This window comes from Dermacentor albipictus, chromosome 10 (genome assembly GCF_038994185.2).
Source record: "Dermacentor albipictus isolate Rhodes 1998 colony chromosome 10, USDA_Dalb.pri_finalv2, whole genome shotgun sequence".
Taxonomy (NCBI): domain Eukaryota; kingdom Metazoa; phylum Arthropoda; class Arachnida; order Ixodida; family Ixodidae; genus Dermacentor; species Dermacentor albipictus.
In genome coordinates, this window is record NC_091830.1 from 68,491,495 (window position 1) to 68,509,837 (window position 18,343).

At 49.7% G+C, this 18,343-nt stretch overlaps 1 protein-coding gene across 3 annotated transcripts in view; it reads right to left on the reverse strand.

Annotated features, from left to right (window-relative positions):
- LOC135899632 (protein dispatched homolog 1-like) overlaps positions 1-18,343 on the reverse strand; it is a 500,922-nt gene that overhangs the window by 395,632 nt on the left and 86,947 nt on the right. For 2 of the 3 annotated variants that reach the window (XM_065428939.2, XM_065428962.2), the window contains exon 2: positions 15,799-15,887. The exons of the other annotated variant lie outside the window; for it this stretch is intronic. The gene's annotated coding sequence lies outside the window, so the exon portion shown is untranslated. The remainder of the gene's footprint in view (positions 1-15,798; positions 15,888-18,343) is intronic. 3 annotated transcript variants of the gene reach the window in all.

Sequence of the window (18,343 nt, forward strand, 5' to 3'; positions counted from 1 at the left end):
GTCGTCGTCGCCATTGTTGTTGTTTCCTTCAACATATGGCGCGTATATACTCACTAGGGGGCATTAGCCATGGCCCGCAACGGAAACACATTAAGTCCATGCTTCCCTTCAACCTATAGTGGTCGGTACTACCTATACTTAACTAATAATGATTATAAATTCTCTTTTTCCGTGTTCTTGTTTTCTTTTTTCAGGCTGTGCAGCTAGCGCTCCATCTGCATTTGGACGATGAGCAGTGCCACCGTAAGTCGGGTAAATATGCAGTGCAGAGAAGCGCACTCGCGAATGAGAAATTATTGCGAACAACTGGCAACGTCGCATGTACGCGAAGAGATTAATTGGCGGCGGTCGGGTAGCGATCAGCCGCCACGTTCGTTATGCGAGCGCCGGCCCGGCCACGGATGTGATGGGCACGATAGAGTGGAGAGTTTCAGATGTCAGCACGCGCACACCGAGACGTACTGACATGCGCATGCGCAGTACCGTGGCCCCTAGTTCCTGCACACGCAAACGGCTTGCGTACGCAAGAACTAGAGGCGACGGTATCGCGCACGCGCATACCGAGACGTACTGGCATGCGCATGCTGTTAGATATGGAGCTGTTTCCTGCGTCTATTTCGAGTTCCCCCAGACCACATCGAATCGCAGCACAGCTAATTGAGGAATGCAGAAGCAGGGATGCCACATTCCTGAGGCAAGACACGTGCAAACAAGTTGGCGGCCCCCAGGTCGTGTGCCGCCGGGGAACTATTCTCTGCTTGACTCTTTCAGAAAGCGAGGGGATAGACCGGCAATGTCGGGACTAGGTGGGCCCTCGGACAATGGAGCCCAATCGTCCACCTTCGCCTTTGAAGAAGGCACTTGCTACCACAGCGGGGCCGTAACTCCGGGAGTAGGTGAGCCCTCGGACAATGGAGCCCAGCGTCCCCCTTCTCCGCCTTTGAAGAGCGCATTGCAAGTCAGAAGGCAAGACCGCAGGGAGCCGCCTGGTGTGGCACCGCGGCACGGGCGCCAACCATTGGCCGAAAATGGCGTCCTCTGAGCGGACTCTCCCATTGGCCAAACATGACGCGACTTACAGTCCTCGAAGGGTTTAAAAGAAGCATTCCAGAGAGACCAGTGCATTCCCTGATTGACCTCTCTCGAACTTCTTGCCGCGGGCCGCAGCGTCCGAGTTGCTGCCGGCCCGTAATGACTGTACGACTGTTACTTGACTCTCACCTCTCTGTATATAATGTAAAATAAAATCTCCCAAGTTTGTTTTCATCCGCGAAGTCCGTCCTCGACCCCTACAATGCGCAGTACCGTGGCCCCTAGTTCCTGCACACGCAAGCGGCTCGCGTCCCCTAATCTGAAACTCCCTAGTGACACGGTTGAGGGACCGCTACAACAGCGACCGTATCTCGGGTGCCGTCGTTGCAGTCCTCCGAACTCACGGCTCATACACGCACTAGAGAGGATGGGTTAATGACTCGGGCGGATAAGGCAAATGAATATAGAAGTTCCAATTCTCCAGCGCGTGAAAGGCTTACTTCATCGTCGCCGTCACCGCTAGAACAGTGGCACGACAAGTCCCATTAGACTTGTACACCGTAACTGTAGAATTAAAAAGAAAAATGGCAGTTGAAGGAGGCCGCACATTTCCACCGCGCTTCGACTCGACCGCGAGAAAACCGAAGACGTTGTTGCGTCACCGATCACGGAGGTCAAGCTACACCGTACGTCACCACGTGCCTTTGAGTCGGAGGCGCGAGCGGAGGGAATAGCGACCATATAGCCTCCAAGATCGGATGGCGCACTCTCGCTTCTCGTTATCGGATGCCCTACACAGTTTCCTACAGAAATAGCCAGAAGCAACTGCGGCTCTAGGCCTTGTAGGAGCTCGAAGTACGGCTCAACGCCAGCTTGGAAATGACAGGTACTGTATGTTACTATAGTTAGAGTAACGGCGCCTGAGTCAGAACGAACGAAATTAACGGAAGAAGCGCGGTTCCTGTAACACACACCTTATAATTAAAAGGTGTAACGTTGTTACGCTATTTACCTATAACATGTACCAACGATCAGCTCAAATTTGCACGTTTTTTTTTATATTGTACCGGCGTGAATGTGATTGAACTTCGTCACTTCGGCTTCAAACGACTTTGCCGCTCTACGAATTGACCATGTTCAACGAAGTATTCAGTTATAAATGCAACCATTCGGTACGATTATACGTGCGTGCTGAAGCTTGTTGCGTCGTCGTGAGCTGAAAAAAAAATGAGCGGTTGCTTCGGAATTTTGAAAAAAAAAAACGAAGGGCTGCCAATAACGCCATAAAGGACGCCTGAAATTCTCGGGCAAGAAGATTGGAGAAATCCGTCTAATACAATCAGCCATTCTCATGATCACGAACGATTGTAGCGCCGGAGTTCCTCTGGCAATTTTCGCAGGGGAACGCTATAGATGCCACGAAAGGATGCACCACAGTCACGTGAACAGCCCCAAGAGAAACAAAAAGGCGAAGAAGAAGAAAGCAAACCTTCCAACGAAGGAAATAAAAAAGAAACGTTTGTTGTCTGCAAAGGGGGATGGAGCCGTTACCCAAGGAACCAGAGTCTCAATTAACCAGAACAATATCTTTTCTTTTTTCTGCTGTGTCAGGCGTCTCGCCAATCAACTGCATTGCACGCGAGATCGCGACCGTACCCGAGAGCCTAAGATCCGTATCCAGCGTCACCGCGCTGTTGGCAACAAACCCGCGTATAACAAAAGAACGGCAAGCTACAGCCGAGCGCAATCTACCACGGCGGTGGCATGTCTCCCAGTAACCGCCTTTTTGTCGCCTGAACGAACTCGGAAACGAACCGGCAACGTAAACAAGTGAAGCAGCCTAGCAGAAGACCGAACAGCAGAGAAGACACGGGTCAGTACTCCTGGCACTGCAAATTGGAGCTCGGACATCGTTGTTGCATTTCTTTTCAATGAAAGAGCTTCGATGAATCTCGGCTTCAGGCCTCTATGCAATGCGAGGGCACAAAAATCGGCGCCACAGTGCAGTTTTGCTTCCAGAAGAACGTTTTCTTGGACAAGCTGGAGTGTATGCATGGGTTTTGCTATACTAGGGTGTCCCAGCTAACTATACAGCCAAAGCTGATAGAAAAAGACCCCGACGATTAAACGATACTCCCTAATGAAAAATATGAGCGCAGCTCTATATGTTTTCATTTCGCGATATACTGAGGCAAAGAATTTGAGAGAGACATGTAGCAAAGTCATCAGTCGTCGAAAATCCGATCCGACTAGATAACGCGCGCGCGCGCACACACACGCGCGCACACGTAGAAGATTTAAGCATTTCCTTCCCAGTTCCTTTCCTCTCGAGAGAAACAGAGAAGAGACATAACGTGCCTCGACACCCAAGCGAGCTGAAAGCAACCTCCGAAAACCTTTCTTCATTTTTCTTGCAAGACTTGCAAATCATGTCCACATTCACGAAAAGAACCTATGCTCGATTCTGCGCAGATATTGTCGAAAAAGTTTTTCATACGCTGCTCGCGTCGTCTCGGCGATATAATTGGACGTTCTGTTCACATAGCAGGGCCCGCGATCGATAGTGGTGCCGTTACCGTGGTACGTACTGCCGCTACGAAGAATGTCAGCAAACGAGTAAAAAGAGAACGAAAGAAAGAAAGAAAGAAAGAAAGAAAGAAAGAAAGAAAGAAAGAAAGAAAGAAAGAAAGAAAGAAAGAAAGAAAGAAAGAACGCATGAAAATTGTGAAGGGAGGCACAAGAAAGAAGCTTAAAGCGCCCCTCACCAGGTCTGCCCATTTTGAACTGACAAGCGCAGAGCATACGTTGCGCGATAGCAATCCCGTCTGCAAAGTATTACATCGCTACGCGCCGCGGAAAGATGTAAAATTTCAAACCGAACGCCGTTTCCCCAATTCTCCTCGCGGCCACCGCGCTCCAAGCCGCAGGATGACGTACACGTGCTAGAGCGCCTACGTACAGGTGTCTGCACTGTGACGTCGCTACTGGTGACACGTACCTTCGAGAATAATTCTAGACAACGTCTGTTATTTGTGTAATATGTTGCTTGAATAGACGAATTAAAAGCTTAGAGAAATAATAAAACTTGCAAACCGAATGTCTGCGTTCTTTTTTTTTTTACTTCGCACCGCAGCAAGAGAGATGTACTTCCGTTTCGTCTGCCTGTTTCGTCTGCATTCGCGAGCGCGGACACCGAAACTATGCCATTTCCTAGCGTGCTCCAGCGCGGGATCATGCTCTGTGATTCGCTAGTGTCTGCTGCCTCGGTATTCGTATCGTGTCTGCCTCAGTAATCGTGTAGCGCTGACATATACCGCTAGACGAGTTTCCACGTGCACAGCGCCCAAAAATCGTCCGCTGCGCGAAACGAGACAATCGCTAAAGCTCGCGCGCGACGCCGTCAGCGGAAGTGCGCCGCGCCGCAAAAAAAAAAGCGAGAAGAAAAAAAAAATGAAGGCGGGGCCTGTGACGTCTGCGTCACGCGATCCTCGAAGTCCGGTGTAAGAGAACTCGGGGACTGAATTTTGCTTGCGGAGGCTAGACGGGGCGAGTGGAGAGAGTGTCTCGCTTGGCAGTCTTGGCTTGGCTCGCCTCCTGGAATTGTGGATTCGCGGCAATGAAATGTTTCTAACTCGGCTATTAATGAGCCGATTTGAAAAATTTTTGCGGCAGAACGCGCTCCCTGGAGGACCCGTAACAGCTTACAGCGTATAACCAAAATTTGCCACGGGGCCTGGCGAGGGGCCCTAACGGGCCGCGCGGATTAGGAGAACCTTTTCTAGCACAGGGTATAACATTTTGTGTTTTTTTTTTTGCAGCTCGCTACAAGAGCTAACGCGCCGTCTACACTTCTACAGCCAAGGCACTGCTAAGCCTGCGCGAAAGGTGGCGCTGCCGCAGGGGAAGGCGTGTGCAACACCGAACGCTTCTCAGAATATATGTATTATTAGATTTTTAGATGTGTATTTTCATTATATGAATATATGTATTATGTAGTGGCGGCAACGTAAGTATATTGAGCGCCTTCGAAAGAAAAGGGCAAGTAGGAAATAAAGAAAAATAAAGTAAAAAACAAGCAAACTGTATCCTCATTTGCCTTCATAAAAGAAAAAAAAAGCTTTTCTTTACTGACCGCAAATGTCCTTATCGCGAAAATAAAAAAAAATTATCAATAACGTCTCTTGTTTTCTTTTTTGTTTGTTTTTCATTCGCAGGATTTGACGCAAGTCAAAATCACAAAACAAAATCTGACAATAGACGCCCACCTCTGCGTCGTGAATGAACTAAAGCACTCCCTCTGAAAACTTACGGTCCGTCATTAAACGGTTAAGGCAGCACTGTATACATCTGGCTGTCAATACCTTTTTTTTAGTATGTTCAGCTTTATCTCACGGTTTCCGGCACACCGCTGAAGCAGGTCGCTTATCTTTATTGGCTGTAAACGGCTATGTGAATTGAACTTTTCATGAAGCGCGCAGCAACAAGAGCTGAAGGCGTTTAACGAACCCAGTTCCAAGTGCGATCTATTAAATAAATAAATAAATAAATAAATAAATAAATAAATAAATAAATAAATAAATAAATAAATAAATAAATTCAGGGGTCTTACGCGTAAGAACCCCCATCCCACACACACACACATTATGAGGCACTCCGTAGTGAGGGATTCCGGCTCAATTTAGACCGAACGGGATTTCTCAATATATATACGAGCGTTTTAGCATTTCACAAGTGCGACTCGCGGAGTCGAACTCGCGACCTCGTGCTTCGCAGCGCAACGCCACAGCAGCCAAGGCAACGTGGCGGGTATGCGTGCGAGGAACACTGCATAGAGAGTGAGAAAACTTATTTGGTCCATTAAGGGTTTAGCGTTCCGTCTTCACACTGCATAGAAAGGCGTTCTGAATTACTTTCGATTACCACGGTTATTTGCATCTCACTCAAATCGTGGCACACCAGGGTATACATTACCATTGCGTTGCCTGCGGCATGTGCCCGCTATATATATATATATATATATATATATATATATATATATATATATATATACGCAGCCGGTATTCGCTCCCGCGACCTCGTGCTCGATCTGCGGCACAACGCAAGCGCCGAGCGTCCGTGGACGGTGAAGCAGTGCTTCGCTTGTTGCATGTTTCGCAAAACAGGTGGCGCTCAATACGCGGCTGCCTCGACGTCGAGTTCGGCCGGCTGCAACATACGCTCTCAATCTCGTTGCATATCGGTTACATGAAATCAGTGGAACGTCTTTGCACATATGTTCCACTTAGTGGAACCTCCGTGTTCCCGCGTTGTGAATCATCGTGGGCAGCGTTCACGCCAGCCGCTCTCCACTGAAACCACGGTGACGTATCGTCATCGCGACGTTCGAGCAAGGAAGTTAGCGGAGGCATATCTTATCGGCGAAACATGAGAGGCGTGCGTGACTCAGCTCTCCGTATACACTTAACCCAACGCCTCCTTGACAGACCTCTTCTCTTTGCTTTATGACGTCATGCAACTTGGACCGGTTTTCAAGGCGGAACCCAGTGTGACGAGAGTGGCGACGTCAAAATCACTGCGACTATACTCGAGAGCAACCCCATTGGATTCTGTGGCAGTCGGGCTAGGTAGCATGACGTCACGGATTGAAGTGCACAGGCCTTGTGCTAACTAGGAGGCGTTGCCTAAACCCAACTGAAATTTCGGATACCTCCGTCGCGAATGACGCCGCTCGGGCTAGTGTGGACGCTCTATCTCTTTGTTTGTTTAAATAACGTGACAATTTCTTTTAGGTTGTACTGCGCGTGCGCGTATGCTTCTGCTTTCAAGCATGAAGTAGTTTTAGTTCCCGTTGTCGGCAACCTTCCAGTGACCTTGAGCCAAAAGCCAGAGCCGTTATCCGGGCACCCAAACGAGAGCGTCCGGGCAAATTGCGAGAACAAAACGAGATCATCCGGACAACCAGACGAGACCGCATTACATACGCTAGTTAACTTCCCAAACAACTTACAAATAATACTGCTTCCGAGTTTTCCCTAATGTTTTTTCACAATATGACTCAAGCTGTAACTTCTAAGCACGCTGAAGTTTTATTTGTCATTTCCAATAGCGACGTTCAAACGGCAGATACAGTGCACTACACACTTGATTGTCGTCTTTTGGCGTTGAGTGCTCTTTTCAACGCCAGCGGTCCGTGAGTTCCGCAGCGCGTCTGGCGCGCCGCGAACGTTGCTTGACTGAGACGAGACTTGCATTGAGGTTCTGTCTGTGACGGGAAACTACTGCGTCCATATGGATCAGTACACAGTATGACGTGGTGCGGTGTGCCGTTGTGAACATGCACGACCCCCATTTCAAGAATGTTTGAGAATGTGGCTAGTATCATCTCCAACCAATCGGCTTTGCCGGTAGCCATTTCATGTTTACGTCTACTCTCGATTACGCGAGAGCCAGGATTTTTTTTATGTTAGCTCAATTTTCCAATAAATATCTAGTCGCAAGTGTGGCGATCGCGTGTGTTTCCTTCGCGCGTGCTCCGTCTTTTTAGGTAACGGTTCAAAATGCGCAACTATATATACCGACTCGCCCAGCTTTCCGTGTTGCTAAATCACAGGGGGACAAAGTTATATATATCACTGATGAGATCAAGAGACGTATTTGTAGGGATTGCAGATGATGTAGATGTTGCGATTGTTGAGATTGGCGGAACGGTTGGTGATATCGAGTCACAACGATTTTTAGAGGCGATTAGACAGCTAAGAATAGAGTTAGGTAGAAATAGAACGCTATTTGTGCATTTAACTCTTTTACCTTATATAAAGGTTGCTGGTGAGCTCAAGACAAAACCAACACAGCATTCTGTGAAGGAGTTAAGAGGTATTGGAATTCAGGCTGAATCGACATCTCCCTACTGCGGCGCGACCTTTATAGTCATCAGTGAGCGTTCGGGACATTAAAGCTCCACCGTTTAATATTCTGCCACAGGAACGACAACACCGGAGAGCTATAGACATCGCGGATAAACCGGACAGCAGCGAACGCCCAGCGGACAAGCTTCTCGCGCGAGCGAGTAAACAACAACAACCGCTGTGCCCCGGCAGGAGACCGAGGGGGCGGTGCTCGTTGCTTTCCTCCATCAAACGAAGCATCGGCGAGCGCTTAGTGCTCGATCCACAAGACGTAACACGAGGAGGAGCCGACGCTAGAACACCCGCGGTCTTCGACGACATCGGGTTTGTAATACATGCGGAACGCCGCGGGCCCTCCATCCACGCCTATCCATAAATTGTCCCCCGCACTCCCCCGACCGCGTATATATATATACCCGCGGAAACGCTCCCCGTCCCCAGCAGCCCTTTTCTTTCTCGATAACCACTGGAGGCTTGGACTCCATGCAGTAAATGCGTGCAATAGAGGGGGTGCTAGAGTACCAGGTCAATGAAAAAAAAGCACGAGGACGGCACTATACAGGGTGCGGCAGGTATTTGAGAACACACATTTTGTGACCCCCATCCTCTAGGTACATAATAGCTGCAAATACTTTTTTGCTGCAGGTAACTGTTGTGTCATCACCTCTTAGATAGAACCTGTAGTGGCACTCTGACATCACTGAAGCCTTGAATTTTCGTATCTTAGATAGAGCGCACGTGCCTGTGTGTGTGTGAGTGTGTGTGTGTGTTTGTGTGTGTGTGTGTGTGTATGTGTGTGTGTGTGTTTTGTGTGTGTGTGTGTGTTTTTTTTTGTGTGTGTGTGTGTGTGTGTGTGTGTGTGTGTGTGTGTGTGTGTGACGTCACTGATTAGTAGCTCTGTATAGCTATATAAGACGGCCATGTAAGTGCCTTGTGGTTCTTTTCCGTTGTATTGCAAGTTGCAATAAACATGTGTTCTGGCAAGTAGGCTCCTGCGTACTTGAAGACACAGCAGTAACCATGGCAGAACTTCAGCTGACTCAGAAAATGAAGAGGCATGCAGTTATCGTGTCCTTGGCTGCAGGACACCCTGACTGAGAGATCAAAACATTCTTGAAGGTTGCCCGATCATTCGTGTTCAAAGTTCGAAAACTGGAGGCTGTCAAGGATGTTGTGGACGTTGTTTCACAAAGGAAGCGACATTGTCAGCGTTATGCCACTCTTAGAATACCAGAATTCATTAGCCGCGTCCAAAGTATCATTGATGAAAACCCTGGCAAGTCGATAAGAGCCCTCACCAACGAGGTGGAGGTTGACGAGGCCGCTGTCAGATGTGTGATTTATGAGGACCTTCGCTACAAGCCTTATCCTATGCGGCGAGGACAGTTCCTGTCTGAGAAAACAAAGAACCGCCTGACGAGAGCTAAGCGTCTCCCGACCAAACTGAAATACCCAGAAGAGCATTGAATGTTGTGGTTTTTATCCGATGAAAAAAACTTCGTACAGGACCAGAAGCTGAACCGTAAAAATAATCGGTGGCTGTGCAAAAGCCCCGAGGATGTTCCAGCTGTCATGCGCACAAGATTTTCAGCATCAGTGATGGTCCTGTGTGTCGTGAGCAGCGAAGGAGACGTGATGCCTCCAGATTTTTTTTTTCTCCAAGGTGCCAGAGTTAACGCTGTTGCTGACACTGAGGTATTGAAGACGGTTATGAAGCCCTGGATTGCCGCTGTAGCACGAGAGAGGCCGCATGTTTTCCAGCAAGACTCTGCACTATGCCGCACAGCCCATACCACGCAAGAATGGATGGCAGAAAACCTCCGCGACCAAGTTACTCCAAACACGTGGCCTTCCAGCTCCCCAGATCTCAACCCAATGGACTGCTACGTATGGGGCGTAGTTGAGAGGGAGTTCAATAGGCACCCACACAACACCATTGAGGCTCTCAGGGGAGCTATTGTTGATGCAATGGCGAATGTTCCAAAGACACACCTCATCACAGCCTGCGGTCGGTTTCGGCAGCGTGCGGAGTCAGTGATTGCTGCTCTCGGTGGTTTCATTGAATGATAACATTCATTGCACGCATGGCCACCTGTACACAACGTTAAATAGTCATAAATTATCTGTATCCAGCATCTGTGTCTGTTTGCGTGCGGGCGCAACTTTGTTCTCAAATACCTGCCTCACCCGGCACAGCGGTGCGCACGCCACTGCACGGTACTATACAGACATCTGCGGTCGCAACGTTTCCTCTCCAGGACAGTGAAGTGGAGGCAACGATAAGGCACGTGAAAGGTTCGGCGAACGTTCTTGATTTGTTCATTCCATCTTTGTTTCATAGCATGCACATATTTGACGAGGAAGAAGCCGTAGGACACGATGAGTTGGACTGAAGAAGAACAATGCTTATGATATCTTTGCCACGTCCTTCTTAATTCGCGTTACCACATTCATTTTAACGCGATAGCGTTAAGGAGCTCGTGTCGCAGAAAAGCCGGTGTCGTCGGCGTCGGGTGTCGGCGTCGGTGTCGGCGTCCGCGGCGTTGACCGTGAGCGATAAATCACGGCAGGCACTTCATAAATAAAAAGCAACTTCCAAGATGGGCTGGGTGGGAATCGAACCAGGGTCTCCGGAGTGTGAGACGGAGACGCTACCACTCGGCCACGAGTTCGATGCTTCAAAGCGGTACAAACGCGCCTCTAGTGAATGCGGTGTTGCCTTCGAAACGAGCCGTGGAACGTTATACTGCAGTGTATATCGGTAATTATGACCATGTAACTTACAGAAGTCGCAATTACAAGAGTAGCGAAGTGCGTTTCCGCTGCATTTCTTCTGCGCTTTCCGCACACGCAGAGCCATCTTGCGGCAAACACAGAAGACCCGCTCCTCTCCATGTAGGGCGCTGCCTCGACAGATGGCGCGCCACGCGCGCATTGGAGCCGTGGAAGGACCGGTGCGAGGGGAGTCGTTGCCCGGACTCTCTCTCCCCTGACAACGCTTCGCCTTGCTCCCTCAGCAGAATCAAGCGTCCTTCCTTTCTTTAGATCACTATCTGTCTATCTCTCTGCCCGTGCCGATCACGACGTTTGGCTGGCGTGCATCATTTCCCCCTCCGAGATACCGAGTTCTTTGGTTCGTTCCGCTTGCTCAGGCGCACGTTTCGTTGCTGCGCCGAACGCCGCGTTGCTCGACCATATGGCTCGACGCTCACCGCGTCCGATGCCGGACGCCTCGTAAGTGATGGCTGCCCTGTAGCCCATTGTCTTACACCCCTTGGCGGGTCGACGGGAACGCTGTCGCGTTCCACTCTTGAAGGCGAAGCTTAAGCGTCCTCCAATTTTTCTCTCTCTCTCTCTTTCTTTTTCGTCGTATTCTAAACCGATAGATAAAATATCGGTTATTTTCTTTTTATACACTTAGCTCGTATTCCTGGCATACATTCATTATTATATTAGATATACAAAAAACGGTCACAAAATTAGGAAAGAAGGAAACGCAAACGACAAATTGGTGTCAGTATGCAGCAACCGCACACTTGCACGACCTGAATTTCTGTTAAAAACACGCCGGGTGGTCTAATTTAAGAATGATAATGAAAAAAAAGACGAGCTCTATCGGTACGAATTTCCTCGCCGAGGGTCATAGATGTAATCAAGCTTTCGAGAGTTAATTCGCAAAGATTGCTATTCAGAGCGGTGAACCATGAACAAGGAAAGCGTCAACAGATAAACGCCTGCTCTCTTCGCCAGTATACGACGCTTGTGTTTACAAACATGCTCCTCGCCTATAAGCCATGTGCTTCGGGACAGTTTCCTGAGAACTGAGAGCTCACCGCGGTAGCGAGAAGCCAGCGCGCTGCAGACCGCTCACTGCTGGATGACGTAAGCACAACGTTGCCTGGAGGGGCGCGGCTTTGCGCTCGCCGCAGCTTCCCAGTTTCGAACGACAGAAAGATGAGCTATAGTTGGTAAGGATTTATTATGCAAAAGAAAAGGGGTGAGGCGTGCAGACAGGACATAAGAGTAGAGAAGTGGACAACACGAACGCCGACTATCAACTGAAGGGAGCACTGAGGCGAAAAAATAAGAAAGAAGACACAAAACTCATGTGCGCAAACGCAGTTTCGGTTTCGCGCCGACTGATCGCTGAAATTCGTCGCGCGACAGTTTCGCGGTTATTCGCATTTTTTCAGATCCAAAAGTTCATATATGGCTTGTACGGAGAGCTCGCTTCGACTTCCCATTTAGGATGAGGACGCTAAAACTAAAGGCTTAAAAGATAAATAATATATTTTTGTTAATTAGCCATTAACTAACCCGTATCACGCGTCACACCGTGGTCACCGTCACTGGCGGCACCTCTGCGAAGGAACCGTTCTTATAATGCAAAACGGCTACTTTTAAATCTTACCTCAAATTTTCGTAGGAACACCCGGTATGTATCCTAGCCTTCCTGTAATCTAGCTCGTAATGAAAAAAAAACAGAGAAAATGCAGGCAATCCCGGTTGTTGACAGCAGAGGATAACAGTCAACACTATTCGGTGTTAAGCGGATGACTCTCGATAGAAGCATCGTGCAGGCACTGGCAGCACACTCGTTGATTATGTATGCAAGTGGGCTGCAGAGCCTGAGCACGCGCCTTCCAGCTTCCATCCTGCCGCACAGAATTACCGAGACCAAATTAGCGTGTTCACATAACGGCAAGAAAGAAAACAATCATTGCTCCAGCGGCACAAATACTTATTAGGTTCATCTCAGGCGCTGTCAAGAATGGCGAGCTGTGAAAGAAGATTGCCACACAGTTACGACAGGGCGACACGACGCGCACCTCTCCCTCTCCGTCGCTGCAGCTGGGAGGCGTTCAAAGAAGCGGCCTTTGCGCTGGAATCCGCCGCCTTACTCCAGCCCCTTCGACATTGTGACGGAACTAGTTCGGTGTGTGAACAATGATTCCGGAGTTCCCCAACGCGGAGCTGATTTGACACGCATGGACAAGCTGCCGTGGGGACGACGTATTTTGGAGCGTCTCACGCTTCGGCCTAAGCACGGAACAACGAGCGACCCTCGATCGGCGCCGATAGTTTCCCGGAACGGCACCCCGCGCGGTTGCCTCTGTGTACAGAGCGCGGTTGCCTTTGTGTACGTAAACTGGTCTGCAGAGCAGCGGCGAGTTGGTGATGAGTAAACGAACAGTCGCCGCGTCGTAGGACCGGCGCATCGAGTGTATAAAAACTGTGGTGGTGCGAATGCTGAGGACACTTCTCTTGAGCAGTCATGTTAGACTGAGTCACTTCTCTCATGCAGTCATGTTGGACTGATACTCTTTTTCTCAAGCAGTCATGTTAGACTGATTTAATTTCTGTAAATAAACCCTTTTTCCTCGTTCTCGATGAGAAGCAGTTCTTCACTTCATCAACGATCTCAGCGTAAATAAGTTGGACGACGGCATGGGCCAGCTACCTCCGAATTCATGCCGTACTCCAATCCTGACAAAGGACCGCGGACGATGGGATTGAGCCCCCAATCCTGACAGCACACGTACCACGCCGCGAGAGCTATAGAGAAGGGAATACACGTGCATTCAATTCATTTATTTTTGTTCTATCAATTCTGGTCATCATTACTAGCCTAATCTTTGCGTACGCTGCAGGTCTCCCTACGGTCTCCAATCACCTGCGTCTTGCGCGATCTGATTCCAACTTGCGCCTGCAAATTACGAAATTCGATCATCTAACCTAGTTCCCTGCCGAACTCGACTGCGCTTTGCTGCCACTGGCAACGATTCTCTAACTCTAATGGCCCTTCAAGGGGTGTACGGTGGCACGACTAAAAGACGGGACAAAAGAAGACACACCGGGACACACACAGCGCTGTGTGTGTCCCTGTGTGTTTTCTTCTGTCCCGTCTTTTAATCGCGCTACCGCACACCCCTTGAAGATGCATCACCAACAAACCCACATTGTAACCCTTGTGATATAATGGTCCACCTGTTATCTATCCTACGCATTACACGGCCTCCCAGGCTCCATCATTTTTTTTTTCAAATATCAACTAGAATATCATCTTTCCTCGTTTGGTCCCTGATTCACACGGCAGTCTTCCTGTTTCTTAGGGCCCATTCACACCGGCGACTGACAGTGGTCGCGCGACCAAGTTGGTCGCAAAGCGACCAGTCGCAAATGGTCGCAAACGGTCGCCTTTCTTTAAAAGCGACCATTTTGGGCCAGTCGCTCTCTGCGCGATTTTTCAGTCGCGCGACCGTGGTCGCAAAACGGATAAACCAATCAGCGGCGCACCGGAAGTGATCTTTGATGTGTCTACATCTGGCCTCCTCTCGCGTCGCGTTCAAGTTCCGCGTAGATTCCGAGAGTTCTCGCTGAGAACGATAATCTCCGGGATTGCGACTTGCGGGTCGCGCTCAGCCGGGCTTGCCGGTGTGAACATCAGTCGCCTTCGGTCGCTTTTTGATTGCGAGTCGCAAATGGTCGCGCGACCCCCTCAAGTCGCCGGTGTGAATGAGCCTTTAACGTTACGGCTAAGATCTTTTTCGTTTTATGACTCTTTGCAAGGTCCTTAGCTTGTTCTCGGGCTCCTTTGTTAACCTCCACGTTTCTGCTACATATGTTAAATTATTTATTAAATTCTTTACTTGACACCATTTCATGATGTCAGGTGTCCAGACAAACAAAATAAAAAAATTCGCAATAATGCGGCTTGACGTGCGTCTCTCTCTCCTTTCAGTACCGCGCTCCTGCGCCCTATCTGCTACGCATTTTGCAACGTAGCTCCTCACAATAAATGAGTAAATAAATAAATAGGCAAATAAATACATAAATCAACAAATAAATAAATGAATAAATAAATAAATGGTCGGCTTTGCGCTAGACTCAGCTCGTCCTGATGTCATTACGCTCCGGCCAAAAAAACGTAATCGAACCCCCCTCTCTCTCTTTCTCTCTCCCACTCGACCCTCTCTATAAACACACACGTTCACGCGCAACATAATATTGCTCTCCTGTGGGGCGCCTTGCTCAAAAAAAAAATGCTATGGGATTAACTCTCGCATCGTACTAATTTGCTGCACCTGTGTGTTATTAAATTTAACAAATAAATGCAAGAAAGCTGTCGTTCGCTGCCCACATGCGTATGACTGATCTTGAAAACCGAAAGCAGGCGGTGAAGTTGGGTGAAGGTGCATTCACACAGGCGAGTGACGGAGATTGCGCGGCCATCTTCTCTTTCCGTCCACTTTCATTTCGCTTTTAGCTTGTCACTTCAACATTTAAATTAAAACGTAACAATTAGTTTTCCCACGACTTCGCTGGTCTCTTTGGCTCTTTTATTCGTACGTGAAGAGTTGCCTGAAAGTGATTATATATTTAAACAGTGTTGCGAAAAACACTACGAGTGTTCCGTCCGGCACTATCGATGACCCCAAGCGTACTCCTCTGTACGCGTCCACCCAGCGCATGTCGTCAGAGAAGTATAGTTTCCGATTGCGACAGTCGATTTCGTCACGCTGCGTATAAGGTAACGCAAACTGACTTTCGCAAAGCCTCGCAAAATAGCAACGACGCGCTTAGCAACCAGCAGCAACGGCACATGAAACCCGCGAGTTCATTTAATTTCGCACACGTAATCACAGCAAGCTCAACAGATTTCTTCCCGTTTTTCCCCATAAGACGGCCAAATGGAAACCAAAAGAGAAATAAAAAAATGAAAGGAAACCGTGGGCATCGTACGTGAACAAATCTTCGGAATACTCTCTCCCCCCCTCCATCCATGATTAGCTCGGAGAGATCACAGAATCGAGAGCCCGTCAGCAATAATCCAAGGAATCCGCATGCGGTACGTAAATACCTGGTTCCTGTCCACCGTTTCTGTGCTGCGCCGGCAGCTAAATCCAGCGGTCCAGCCACCAACCAGGGAGTTAGTTATCCCTCGCCGGCCTGTTAGGAAAGCAGGAAACAGAAACACACCGAATGTCAGATTAAGTCGTCCTGCGACCGTTAATTAAGTAAGCGAAGCCGCAGCTTCTTCTAGGATTTTTTTGTTGCTCTTTATGGCCCCACGATAGCCGCGACCATTTCTTTTTCTGAGCTCTCGTGACGTAAGCAACGGAGCTTAAACCGAGAAGAGCGTTTGACAGCGGTTAGCAACAAGGACTTTCTTTTTTTCGCCAGAATGTGCGAAAAACCTTCCGCAAGTCTAGCGCGATTCGTAGTATACGTCCATACAGCGAGAGCTGCCGCCTTCAACGCATGCGTCGACAGCACACGCCCACGATCTCTGAGGTCAGGTGCAGCGCATAGAGCTTCGCAGCGAAATTATTGAACTCTGGCGATAGTGCCTTGTAATGTTTGGGGTCGGGCATGAAATAGATGGTAGCTGGCCCATGCCGTCGTCCAACTTATCCGCGCTGAGGGCGTTGTTGAAAGGAGAGACTTGTTCTCATCAATAACGAGGAATATGGGATTTGTTTACAGTATCTACATGAGAACGTTACAGTTCATGAGTATAGCACGACTGAAAGAGAATGCACACCCAGCAGCCGCGCAACAGCTGCTTATGAACACTCTGTCCTCCCTAGATCCCTGGGTGAGGGAAAACGCCGTTCAACTTTCGACCGATGGGAGCGTCCAAAGTCATCGTCGCCGACCCGCCTTTGAGGGGGAGGGTTTATACACTCACTTCCGCACAGCTTTCACTGACCACACCGATATGAGAGGGTTCTAGGCAGACACGATGCTGCCCAGAGCAGGCGCCTCTTTATCCCAGAGTCGACTCCGCAGAGAATGGCCGCCGTGTCTGTCCATTGACTGACGACCTCTAAGCTGCGTGAGACGACGCCGCAAAACATCTTCCCGGAGCTCCCCTGCTCCAAACAGACCGTGACGGTGTCGGCGTACGCACTAACAACACTTGCTCCACCGAGTGCGTCTAGGCATCTCGGCGCCATTCTGTTGGGGACGCGGCGTATTGTCCTCTCTACAAAACAAGTCGCCGCCGCAACGACGGTGGCGCCGATGGGCTGGAGACTGACGTATAGTCGTCCTTTCAAAGCGAGTCGTCGCAGCAGACATCGTGGCGCCGATGTCCTGCCGACTCGGCGCATCGTTGTTTTCAAAAAGTGAGTCATCGCAGCGGGCCAGGCAGGTTTCGTCGGTCGCTTCTCCTCTAGTTCGCCAGCCCCCACAGGCCGTTCGTAACAGCCTACGGGAGCCGCAAGTGTCAGCACGGAAAAGATAAGCAGTGCAATGCTTTCAACATCGTCCTTCGACCTTCGAACGGCTCTGTGACGTCGCAAATTGATCAATTTCAAGAAAAAAATGGCGCTATTCTAGCGGCAACAATTCGCGATGAGTATGCAATTACGCTGTTACGATCGGCCAGCGGGGGTAGAAGGATAAGGGTCCTTCTAGCCTCTCCCGCCCCACTGTGATTAATCGCTTCGTGAAGCGCTTACAATGCGTCCCCCTCGGACAGACCTGCGGCGACAGCAGGGCGAGACACGTTTGGCGGATCGAGTGTTGTTTGTTGGTTCCCTGTCGCCGTCACGGACCAATGGGAGTGAAACTCCTGGAAAAGGGGTGTTCTAAGGCGTTTCCTCACGGACTCCGGTAACCGCCACGGTCGTTTGACAGACGTTCCAGCTAACTGCGGGGTCACCTCAGGAACCAAGATGCGCCAACTTAAGACTAGCGTCTACGAAGCTCCCTTCCTTTCTTTGTGTGGCAGTGGTGAACCCTCGCCCTCGGATGCTCCGATTGGACGAAGGTGGGGCGGCAGATTTCCCTGGCCTAGGCATCAAGAGAGGACAGACGGGGTCTAAGCAGAACTCTTTCGGCTCCTCAGTGTGCTTCACTTCAGTCATGCGAGTCTGATCAGGCGTAACGTTCTCCACTCTCCGTGTAGATATTGTAAATAAACCCCGTACTCCTCGTTCCCGATGAGAACACGTTCCTCCCTTCGACAAAGTCCTCACCGTGGAAGAGTCGGACGACGGCATGGCCAGCTACCCGTTTTGACATGCCCGACCTCAGCTCTTACAACCTACAGAGAACCACATTCGGAGGACGTGGCTGTACTCATCGAGCCGCAGTGCGCTTAGCCAGTTAAAGCCCCTGAAACTTCGTAAAGTAGCGCCACGCTTTGAAGAATGCCGCCTCCTCTTCGCGCGTTATAGCCGAGGCCAACGCCGCGTCGCTATTGGCCTAATAGCATCACGTGGGCCCTCGCGCCGTGCATCAGCGCCATTTTTGCTCGAGAAGCGTCTACGGAGTGGCGAGGAGCGCATGTTGCTACGCTTGAGCAGTGTAGGCGCGCCACGGTCGAGGAGGGAGCGGGAAAGAGAGGAGAAACGAAGAGTGAAGGCGGGGGAGGAGTGTGTCGCTACTTTACAAAG